Raw genomic sequence first — 12530 nt, forward strand, 5'->3', positions numbered from 1 at the left:
ACTGAACAAAAATATAAACGCAACATGCAACAGTTTCAAGTTAAAGCTGCATATAAGGAAATCAGTCATTGGAAATCAATTAATTCGCCTCCCGGGTGGCACAGTGGTCTAGGGCACTGCATCGCAGTGCTAACTGCGCCACCAGAGTCTCTGGGTTAGCGCCCACGCTCTGTCGCAGCCGGCCGCGACCGGGAGGTCCGTGGGGCGACGCACAATTGGCATAGCGTCGTCCGGGGTAGGGAGGGTTTGGCCGGTAGGGATATCCTTGTCTCATCGCGCTCCAGCGACTCCTGTGGCGGGCCGGGCGCAGTGCGCGCCAGCCAAGGGGGCCAGGTACACGGTGTTTCCTCCGACACATTGGTGCGGCTGGCTTCCGGGTTGGAGGCGCGCTGTGTTAAGAAGCAGTACGGCTGGTTGTGCTTCGGAGGACGCATGGCTTTCGACCTTCGTCTCTCCCGAGCCCGTACGGGAGTTGTAGCGAAGAGACAAGGTAGTAATTAATAGCGATTGGATACCATGAAAATTGGGGAGAAAATGGGATAAAAAAAAATAAAAAATAAAAAAAAGGAAATCAATTAATTCGGCCCTAGTCTATGGATTTCACATTACTGGTAATACAAATATGCATCTATTGGTCTGCCATCTGCCCGGTACAGTTTAAATCAGGATTAATCCGTGAAGAGCACATTTCTCCAGCGTTCTAGTGGCCATTGAAGGTGAGCATTTGCCCATAGCAGCAGGAATTTTGTTTTTTAATTATAAAAATTGCACAAAGTAGTGCACTGGGCCTTTACTAGTCCTGTATTAGCGGACCAATATAGCCTTCTGTAGCAGAGCCCCAAAAAACATGTACAGCACCGCAATTTACCCTATCTCAGTTAATTGCATAAATCGCGCATCCATTAGATTGCAATGCTGGTGCAGTAAAATAATCCAGTCCAGTTTAATGAATTACAGTGTAGGCTAATCCAAGTGTAGGCTATGACACAATGTAAATGGAGAACAACGCTAAAACGTGGCCAGTGGCATATCGAAATAGTGGCGTGAAGACTCCGGGTGAACGGAGACGTTGTTCATGATTCTGTCATTCAAGGTCCTTTATTTGCACTGTTCTTATTGAGCACTGGACGGTTGCATTTTGGCTGCTGCGCAGATGGATGAGGCCAGCAGGGTGTACATACATGCAGCATACAAACACCACCGTCTACAGTCCTACCACAGATTTTGCCTGCAGTAGTGTAGTGCTATTTTTTAGATGAGGGTGCGCAAAAAATATGTAAATGACGTCATCATTTCCTCAATCAAATTTGGTACAGACAGATGTAGCCTATTGAATAGCCTATCATTGCTCTCCAACCCTGTTTCTGGAGTTGTGTTATATAAAATCCAATTCATCGTTATGTGATCTTGCAAGACATTGATTCAGCTTTGATCTAACTTTACTAAACAGTGCTTGTGAGAAGTGATTATCTTCTATTTGTAGAAGTAATAATAAGTGATCAGTAGGACTATTAGGCATAGGCAACAGATCTGAGTGTTATTATTTTTAAACAATTGGAGCGCCCTTCGTGGTTCTAAAAAGGCTGCACTAAATAAACTGATTTGATTAGCTTAAACCAATGGTTACAATATACTTATTACAGAATAAAAGAAAACAGAGGACAGAACTATCAGTTCATATAATTTATTTTCATAGATTTGAATCATCAAATCAGTTGACCAAGTAGTAAATATAAATCATTACTACGTTGAACTGCAGCAAATTCATTTTAATAGAGCCATAAAATCATGGGGTATTCATGAATCTACCTAATGTATCGTTACCTCCAATTCAGTCATTATAGCCTAACGATCCCAAGCAGGGCTACAGCAACTTCCAGAGAGGGTAAGGCTTTTGGGCTTTAAGGTGGCCAATCTGGTTTGGGTGTCCTCAGTAGAATGGTGTCCCTGTAACCAAGTGGTCACATATCGTTCCGGGTTCCATTGCGCAAGAACAGGTCGGTGGAGTTTTATGGACATCAAGGCAGACCGGTACATTTTTTAGACATTACGAAGTTGTCAATTGTCCTCTACAGTGCTCAAATGTAGACTACAGTTCTTCATCATTTGCCAGAGCGAAGACAGGGAAGAAACCACTATTTACCTACCTCTAGGCTGCTGTAGCCTACATATTTATTTGGTTTGTCACTCTATCATATTTCATGGAATTTGTGTAGTAATTAAATATTATTTATTTAGAATTTGTCCTGCAGGTGGAGAAGCCGGATGTGGAGGTCCTGAGCTGGCGTGGCTACACATGGTCTGCAATTGTGAGGCCGGTTGGATGTACTGCCAAATTATCTAAAATAGCATATGGTAGTGAAATGAACATTCAATTATCTGGCAACAGCTCTGGTGGACGTTCCTGCAGTCAGCACGCCAATTGCACGCTCCCTCAAACCTTGAAACATCTGTGGCATTGTGTTGTGTGACTAAACTGCACATTTTAGAGTGGCCTTGTATTGTCCCCAGTACAAGGTGCACCTTTTTATCGATCATGCTGTTTAATCAGCTTCTTGATATGCCTCACCTGTCAGGTGGATGAATTACCTTGGCAAAGAAAAAATGCTCACTAACAGAGATGTAAACAAATTTGTGAGAAATAATATTTATGTGCATTTCAGCTCTTGAAGCTAGGGGGCAGAATTTTTATGTTTGGAAAAAATAACGTTCCCAATGTAAGCTGCCTATTCCTCAGGCCCAGATGCTAGAATATGCATATAATTGACAGATTAGGATAGAACGCACTCTAAAGTTTCCAAAACTGTCAAAATATTGTCTGTGAGTATAACAGAACTGATTTTGCAAGCAAAAACCTGAGGAAATCCAACCCGGAAGTGCCTCTTATTTTGAAAAATCCCGTTAAAGGGATCCGTGCGCCAAGAGGTTATGAAACATTGGACCAGCACTTTACATGTTGTGTTTATATATTTGTTCAGTGTAGATTCTCCCTCTTTCTAGGTTTCTAACTGATATTTTCATCTCTGTCACAACTGCTGGCATTAGGTTTGCTGTTTATAACTGTGTTTTCCGCTAATTGTATTTTGGCAAATTTAGAAAATTGTGTTTTATTAGCTGCTTCATTACAGGAGTTGCATGTTCTATAATAGGCTATAGCATTTTGACTGTAAGACAATAGGCTTGCTATTGTTGCATGTTTCCATTAAGCTCATAATGAAAAATGTTCGATCCTCATGTGCATCAGAGAGGAAGAGGCTAAGCAAGAGGTTTCACACTCGCAAAAATCTGTCCAAAATTAGCCCAATGCTTTTATACGGGCTTATTTTGGGCCTAAGCTTGTCGCCTGCCTTCTCGCCTTGGGACGACTACCATTGTTAGGGCGGAAACATAAGCATGTCTTCATTATATACAGATTTCTTATAGTGTTATCTGTTGGTCATGTCATTTTAGTGTTTGGAAAAAATGTAACCGTTTGTTGACCAGTTAATGAGGGTCAGTTAGTCGGCAGCAAAATTTACAGAAATTAGCATCCCTATTACGAATTTGCAAAACGCATGAATTCTAGCTAGGTGGATAACGTTAGCTATCTCACGAATGTTAGCTAGGATAGGGGTTAGGGTTACGTTTAGGAGTTAGGTTAAATGGTTAAGGTTAGGGTTGGGGTTAGGGGAAGGGTTAGCTAAAAGGGTTACGGTTAGGGTTATTATTTATTTTAAAATTATGTAATGTGTTTTTTTTGTTATGATATTTGTGTCAAGGTGCAATTAGCTTCAGTCTCTCAAAGCTATGAATTACTCTGATGTATACAACAACTTGTCTCGCACATAATTGTGAAATGTCTGGCCTCTGTTGGTCTGTTGTGCTCAGCTGAAGCCTTTACATTCAAGTAGTAACTTATCTCACTTCTCTCAGACCCAGTCAATCCCATCCCAGACTTGGATTGGTGTTGGTGATGCAACAACTGAGCAGTTAAAAGCAGTAAGTCATGTATAGTTTTGACTGTACTGCTGGAGTGTGAGGGGTTAACGGCAGCCTGCCTGCATCTAGTGGCCGTGCCCTCCCTGGTCAGTGGTCAGTCAGTGTAAGACACACTTTGTTTGGGACAGAAAGGCCTTGTGAGAAAGGGAATGAGTGTGTCCGTGCCAGCCAGAGAGAAGACACAAGGTCAGTAATCCCCCGCCTTTCACTCTGAAATAGCACAGATAACAAAATGCATGAAATTATTTGATATATACACTTTTATCCAATTGACATTTTTCCCCCATTAAAGTTGATGTATAAATAAATTACATGTTACGACCTTTGTTTCCATTCAACTGACTTGTGAAGTCTGTCATCACTTTTGCTATCACGATGGACGGAGATGACGTTATCTTTGTATCCCTATTACACAAAGGACACATTATGGTGCCCATTTGACTTGTCGTGTGACCAGAGAGTTTGACCTAATTTTGTCCCGCATGTGGTTGGATATAATGCAAAATAAAATTCACAACACTTACACTAACTTTCAGAAGCTGATTGTAGACTGATGTTAAGACCAGAGTAGCTGCTCTGAGTTCACCGAGAGAGCCGCAGAGGAGAAGCACCGTAGCTGCAACTGTAGGTGGAAAGAGACTGAACAAATACAGCAACCTAATTCTCCAGGTAACTTTTGTTTTATTTTCTTGTATTGCATGTCTTTTGGCAATTATGAATGCCTTTTAATTTAAATGCAATAATTATTGGTGCAATCTTGGTGCAAAAGATTTTCTGCTGCTCATTAGTGACTTCAACTAATAGAGGCTACCCTGTGATTGTTGACTCTTACCTTCACCGTTGTTTAAATTTTTGTTGTCTCTGAAGACTTAAAAAATTATATATATTAGATTACATTTATACATATTTTATAGACCTGAAACGAGAGTTGTGCACATCGTACGTACTGTACCTTTAAGTCCTGGATAGATGTTGAGATCTTATTCCATGACAAGTGTCTTTGTATTACTGTGTATGACTGAGTACTCTTCTAGCTGCTCGTCAGAAGGAATCAGAGGCAGGGTCAAGCTTTAAATGATCTCATCCTCCTTTGAGATGAGAAGAGGGAGGTTCTTTCACTGAATCAGCAGTTTTGTAATGAGACAGCCAGTGAATTCTGTGTATACAATATATATTATAATATATATACAGTGTCTTCAGAAAGTATTCATACCCTTTGACTTATTCCAAATTTTGTTGCGTTACAGCCTGAATTCAAAATGGATTACATATATTTTTCTCACACCCATCTACACACAATACCCCACAATGACTAAGTGAAAACATGTTTTTAGAAATGAAATACAGAAATATCTCATTTACATAAGTATTCACACCCCGGAGTCAATACATGTTAGAATCACCTTTTGCAGTGATTATAGCTGTGAATCTTTCTGGGTTAGTCACTAAGAGCTTTGCACACCTGGATTGTAAAATATTTGCACATTATTCTTCTTTAAATTCTTCAAGCTCTGTCAAGCCGGTTGTTGATCATTGTTAGACAGCCATGTTCAAGTCTTGCCATAGATTTTCAAGCTGATTGAAGTCAAAACTGTAACTAGGGTACTCAGGAACATTCAATGTTGTCTTGGTAAGCAACTCCAGTGTATATTTGGCCTTATGTTTGAGGTTATTGTCTTGCTGAAAGGTGAATTTGTCTCCCAGTATCTGTTGGAAAGCAGACTGAACCAGGTTTTCCTCTAGGATTTTACGTGTGCTTAGCTCTATTCCGTTTATTTTTATCATACAAAACTTCCTAGGCACTTGAAACAGAGCATCCTAGTCCTTGCGATCACATGCATACCCATAGCATGATGCAGCCACCACCATGCTTGAAAATATGAAGAGTGGTACTCTCTTGCTTTGTATTCAGGACAAATGTTAATTGCTTTGCCATTTTTTGCAGTTTTACTTTAGTGCTTTATTGCAAACAGGATGCATGTTTTGGAATATTTGTATTCTGTACAGGCTTCCTCATATTCACTCTGTAACTTAGGTTAGTATTGTGGAGTAACTACAATGTTGTTGATCCATCCTCAGTTTTCTATCACAGCCGTTCACCTCTGTAACTGTTTTAAAGTCACCATTGGCCCCATGGTGCCCTTCTTTGTGAGGCATTGGAAAACCTCCCTCGTCTTTGTGGTTCAATCTGTGTTTGAAATTCACTGCTCGACTGAGCGACCTTACAGATAATTGTATGTGTGGGGTACAGAGATGAGGTAGTCATTCAAAAATCATGTTAAACACTATTATTGCACACAGAGTGAGTCCATTCAACGTATTATATGACTTGTTAAGCACATTTTCACTCCTGAACTTATTTAGGATTGTCATAACAAACAGGTTGAATACCTATTGACTAAAGACATTTCAGCTCTGCATTGTTTGTTAATTTGTAAAAATGTCTAAAATCATAATTCCACTTTGACATTATGGAATATTGTTTGTAGGCCAGTGACACGTGCTCTCAATTTAATCCATCAAAATGTAATTTTTTGGTTCCCACGATTGCCCATAGAAGCTGTTGGCATGCATTTAGATGCACTCCCTGTTTTGGTATTGGCCTTATTTTAGCTGTCTCTTTTGCGGACATACAGTATTTGCTTTTGATTGAAGATCACAGTTATAATGACAGTCTTGGTAGCCTGATTGTTTATACTTGTCCTTGTTAATTTGATTTTCATGGCACTTGAAATGGTCCAGGCTCAAACCAGGCTTAAAATTCTAACTACCGGTAACAGTCAGGAGAAACAGAGCATTAGAGGGGCAACAGAGCATAAGCACTCCAGCACAGTCCAAATTAAGATGATGCTTAGTATTGCACCTGCCACCTGATGATACCTTAAGAATACTCCTTTGTATCTGGCAACTGCCACCCCTCCTCCTCACTGGTGTAGGCCTAGTGACGCTGGTTGTGCATTGAGTGATGGGTTGTCTCTGACTCCGTTCCTGAACAGGCAGCTTGTGTAGAGATGGAGAAATCCTCCCACATGCCATCTGCTCCTAGCCAAGCCCTAGCCTCACGTGCCAAAGGGGACCCACGGGACATAGAGACATTGTTGTCCTCACAGAGCTGCCTCCGCCCTCCTCTCGAGCCCTTCACACTGTGCAATCTGGTGCATGGCACTGGTCAGACTGAAACCCTGCTGAAGTCAAATGCATGGGAAGAAAGAGGCCATGCCAAGAGCCAAGCTGAACATACTTTTTGCTTTTGTTTCCTTTGTGAGGGGACTCAAGTTCTGTTTCAATCAAGATGACGTGGGGGGGAAAAGCCCAGATCAGTACAAGTGGATGAGCCATGCTCAAGTTCTATTCTCATTCCTGTGACACTGTTATATGTCTGTTATTGCAGGGGCCTCAGTGGTTGACATCATGGTCATGGTCAGAACTGGTAGTGATCTGTGACTCCAAGCCCCGATTGCAATGGCTCTCCTATCACGACTCAGGATATTTTTATTCAACCTTTATTTAACTAGGCAAGTCAGATAAGAACAGATTCTTATTTTACAATGATGGCCTAACCCAGCCAAACCCTCTCCTAAACCTGACGATGCTGGGCCAATTATACGCCATCGTATGGGACTCCCGATCACGGCTGGTTGTGATACAGCCCGGGATCGAACCAGGGTCTGCAGTGACACAGCCCGGGATCGAACCAGGGTCTGCAGTGACACTTCTAGCACTGAGATGCAGTGCCTTAGAGCTCTGCACCACTCGGGAGCCCTATGGCCCAGATGCAGACACAGGAGGCTGGAGAAATGGAAAACACGCTGGTGGTGCCCCAAAACAAGAAGAACTGGCAACAGACAGACAGAAAACGCAGGTATAAATACACAGAGGAAAATGGGGAAAATCGGAGACACCTGGTGGAGGGTGGAGACCAGCACAAGGCAGGTGAAACAGATCAGGGTGTGACAGAACCCCTGGTTGATCGGGGTGTTGGCGGCGGAACTCAGCGATGAGGGCTGGGTCCAGGATGTTCCTAGTGGGAACCCAGCACCTCTCCTCTGGGCAATAACCCTCCCAGTCAACCAGATACTGGGGCAACAGAAGACGAACAGCACTGGCGATTTTAGAGATGGGGAAAGGGCAGATAAACATTTACATTTTTACATTTAAGTCATTTAGCAGACGCTCTTATCCAGAGCGACTTACAAGTACATACAATCATACTTTTTTGTACTGGTCCCCCGTGGGAATCGAACCCACAACCCTGGCGTTGCAGGCGCCATGCTCTACCAACTGAGCCACACGGGTGGGGGGGATTTACGGGACTCCACCCTGAGGGGCAAATCCCGAGGGGAGAGCCATACCCTCTGCCCGAGACGATAGCGGGGAGCTGGGATCTGGTGGCGGTCCGCCTGTCGCTGATACCTGGAGTTGGTCTTAAGAAGAGCGGACCGGGCTCTCTTCCAGCGGTGGAGGGTATGCTGACTTTTTACTCTTGCTCATGGAAGAGTGAAGGCTAGTAACTGAAGGAACACTCAAAGTGTGAGAGACTAGTGGCTGAGCAGGGAAGGGTGTTGCGGACGTACACCACCCACACAAGTTACTGGCTCCAGGTGGTGGGGTTGGCAGAGACGAGGCAACAAAGAGTCGTCTCCAGGTCCTGATTGGCTCATTCCGACTGACTTTGGATTGGTGATTAAACCCAGAGAACTGGCTGGTCGATGACCCAGTCAGGGTGCAGAATTCCTTCCAGAACCTGGACGAGAACTGAGGACCACGATCAGAGACCATGTCGACTGGAAGTCCATGGATCCAGAAGATGTGCTACACCATAAGCTGGGCCGTCTCCTTGGCTGAGGGCTACTTGGGAAGGGGAATGAAATGTGCGGCTTTGGAAAATCTATCCACAAGCGTAAGGATGGTGGTGTTGCCATCTGATGGGGGGGGACCAGTGACAACTTCCAGGGATATATAGGACCAGGGTCAGTGAGGAACAGGGAATGGTTGAAGGCCAGCCGGAGCTTGCCGCTGAGTCTTGTTCTGTGCACACATTGTGCAGGCGGCGACGAATGCGGAAATGTCAGGAACCATGGTGGGCCACCAAAAACATTTTTGGATGAAAGCCAGGGTCCGACGGGAGCCGGGATAACTGGTAAGTTTAGAGGAATGAACCCATTTCAGGACCGGGAACCGGGCCGAATCAGGGACAAACATCCGGTTAGCTGGGCCCCCCGCCCCCTTGTTCTGGCTGTGAACACTGTGTCTTGCGGACCAGGCTCTCGATACCCCAGACAAGTGTAGCTGCAAGACAGGAGGAAGGGAGGATGGTCTTTGGGTCAGAGGGTGTAGCTGTAGAACTAGACAGACGAGAGAGGACATCAGGCTTAACATTCTTGGACCCAGGGCGGTAGGAGATGGTAAAATGGAACCTAGTAAATAACAGTGCCCAACAAGCCTGCTTTGAGTTGAGGCGTTTGGCGGTGCCAAGATATTCTAGATTCTTATGGTTGGTCCACACTAAGAATGGGTGTTCCTTCCCCTTCAAGGTAGTGCCTCCACATCTCCAGGGCCATCTTGACTGTGAGAAGTTCCCGATTAACAACGTCATAGTTCCTCTCAGCGGGATCAAGGTGATGGGACAGGAAAGCGCACTGATGCAACTTTTGGTCCTGGCAGAACGTTGGGACAGAACGGCCCCCAATCTATCGTCCGAGGCATCGATCCCCACCACGAACTGACGGGACGGGTCCGGATGGATTAGGATGGGGGCAGTGATGAAATTATGCTTAAGATCCAAATGAAGGAACCTTGGGAGAGGTGAGTGCAGAAAGGGGGGAAGCCAGGGTGCTGTAGCCCCAAATTAAGCTGTGGTAGAAATGTGCAAATCCCAGGAAACGTTACATCTGCACTCTGGGTGTGGGTTGGGGCCAATCTCACCTTGTCAGGATCCATCTGAATGTTCCCTGCAGCGATGACGTATCCCAAAAAGGAGATAGTGGAACAATGGAATTCGCATTTCTCTGCTTTGACAAACAGCTGGTTCTCCAGGTGGCACTGGAGGACTTGTCAGATGAGGAGGACATGCTCTTGAGCCGAATGGGAAAAGACAAGGATGTTGTCGAGGTAGACAAACACAAACCAGTTTAACATGTCACAAAGCACATTGTTGACCAGTGCCTGGAACACGACGGGAGCGTAGGTCCGTCCGAACGGCCAAACCAGGTAGTCGTAGTGTTTGCTAGCCGTGTTGAAGGCTGTCTTCCACTCGTCTCCTTCCCATATCCGAACTAGGTGGTAGGCGTTCCGAAGGTCCAACTTTGAAAATATGATCACCCCCTGGAGAGGCTCGACTGCTGAGGAGAGGAGTGGTAGAGGGTAACAATTTTTTACTTTGTCATTAAGGCCCCGGTAGTAGATACACGGGCGCAGGGTTTTGTCCTTTCTGCCACAAAGAAGAACCCTGTGCCGGCAGGGGAGGCAGAAGGACGAATGCTCCCCGCAACCAGAGAGTTCTCAATGTACTCCTCCATGGCCTTGGTCTCTGGGCCAGACATGGAATAAAGCCGCCCCTGAGGCGGTGTGGTGGCCGGGAGGAGATCAATGGCGTAATCGTAGGGATGATGCGGCGGAATGTGCATGGCAATGTGCATGGCAGAATGGGCTCCAACCCAGGATAGACCCAGTAGCCCAGTCGATCAGGGGGTTGTGCCTCTGGAGCCATGTAAATCCCAAAACCACAGGAACACGAGGAGATTCAATTAGTAGAAACTGTATGGACTGATTGCCCGACACTCCCAGGTTAATGGGAACAGTACTGTGAGTGACCCTTCCAATGGAGCGGCCGTCCAATGCTCTGGCTTCCATAGAAATAGAGATGGGTTGTGTGGAGAAACCCAGCTCAGATACCAGGATAGCATCCATGAAGCTCTCGTCAGCTCCAGAGTCAATGAGCACCGGGAGAGATTTAGACCGGTCACCCCACAACAGGATAGCATGGAGAGGAGTACGAGTAATAGGAGTTTGGAGACTTCCAGTAAGGCCCACCAGCGTATTCGTACCTACTGATGAGCCTGGTCTTTTACTGGACAGGTGGATATATAATATCCTGTAGTACCACAATACAGGGAACTGTTGGAGCTCAGCCTGCGTAAACAGTCATTAGGAGACAGTCTAGCCCTGCCCAGCATCATGGGCTCTGGAGGAGACGACGTGCCAATCCCCGATGATTCTCGAGGGAACTCGAGTGACTTTAGATTCTCTCTGGAATACAGGCACTGGGGACTTCCGGGGTTCTTCGGAGGTGAGGCAGAAACCGTTGATGAGCGAGTGTGGCCGAGAACAGACCTCCTCTCCCCCTCCTGCATTCCCGTAGGCGCCCATCGATCCTTATGGTCAAGGCTATGAGGGAGTCGAGGTCCATGGGTAACTCCCGAGCTGCGAGCACATCTTTAATTTCCTCCGATAATCCATGAAGGAAGGTGTCAACCAGGGACTCCGTGTTCCAGGCACTCTCTGCGGCCAACATGCGATAGTCTACCGCATAGTCTGCCACACTATGGAAGTCTTGATGTAGCTGAAGTAGCTTCCGAGCCGCCTCTCTCCCGGACACCGGAGAATCGAACCCCTTCCTCACCTCTGCTACAAAATCCTCCAGACGAAGGCAAACGGCGGATTATTACTCCCACACCACTGTAGCCCAGGCGAGCACCCTTCCAGACATCAGTGTTATGAGAGACGCTATCATTGAATGATCTGAAGGAAACGAAGAGGGCTGCAGCTCAAAGATGGGAGAGAAATGCCCGGCAGGCCCCAGGATCCCCAACATAGCGCTCCAGAGGAGGAAAGTGGGGTTCTCGGGAAGCCGGGGTAGGCTGGGAAAAAGCACCGCTGGTAGCAGGGTTACTGAGCGTCTGGGATGTTTCCGTTATGGCTTGCTGTCCGATAGATAGTCAGCGGAATTGCTCCAGTAATGAGTTGAAACCCTGGTCATGGCATTCCGCCAAGGTATGGAGTCCTTCCATAAGGTTCAAAAGTAGCTCCTTGTGTCTTCTTGCAGGCAGACAGCGTTGTGGAGCTGGTCCGAGTCTGCTGGGTCAGTCATGGCCAGTTCGTACTATCTCGACTCAGGATGTGACCCAGATGCAGACACAGGAGGCATATGGTTTGGTTCTCAGAATATTTATTATAACAAAGAGGCAGGCAAAAGGGCAGGTCGAGGGCAGGCAGGCGGAGGTTCGTAATCCAAGGCAGAGTCAAAAAGGGACTGAACGGCAGACAGGCTCAGGGTCAGGGCAGGCAGAAAGTTTGGAACGAGGTAAACTAGAAAACAAGAACTAGAGAATTGGAGAAACGGGAAACCGGAGACACCTGGTGGGGGGTGGAGACAAGCACAAGGCAGGTGAAACAGATCAGGGTGTGACATCTCCACAATAAACAGTTTGTTGGGAGTAAAACATATAATATATATAATGACTGTACAATTCAAACAAGTTGTGAAAATAGTCTCTTGAGGATATCAATCCATCAGGGTGCACTGCCTCACAGGCTGTCAGCCAGGGCTTGTC

The 12530-nt window shown here is 45.7% G+C and overlaps 1 protein-coding gene across 8 annotated transcripts in view; it reads left to right on the forward strand.

Annotated features, from left to right (window-relative positions):
• The first annotated feature begins 288 nt into the window (after window positions 1-288).
• nfascb (neurofascin homolog (chicken) b) overlaps window positions 289-12530 on the forward strand; it is a 32124-nt gene continuing 19882 nt past the window's right edge. For 2 of the 8 annotated variants that reach the window (XM_055892150.1, XM_055892151.1), the window contains exons 1-2: window positions 289-716; window positions 2253-4647. The gene's annotated coding sequence lies outside the window, so the exon portion shown is untranslated. The remainder of the gene's footprint in view (window positions 717-2252; window positions 4648-12530) is intronic. The other 6 variants (XM_055892143.1, XM_055892146.1, XM_055892145.1 and 3 more) reach the window with 6 other exon arrangements.

This window comes from Salvelinus fontinalis, chromosome 31 (assembly GCF_029448725.1).
Source record: "Salvelinus fontinalis isolate EN_2023a chromosome 31, ASM2944872v1, whole genome shotgun sequence".
In the NCBI taxonomy this organism is placed as follows: Eukaryota; Metazoa; Chordata; class Actinopteri; order Salmoniformes; family Salmonidae; genus Salvelinus; species Salvelinus fontinalis.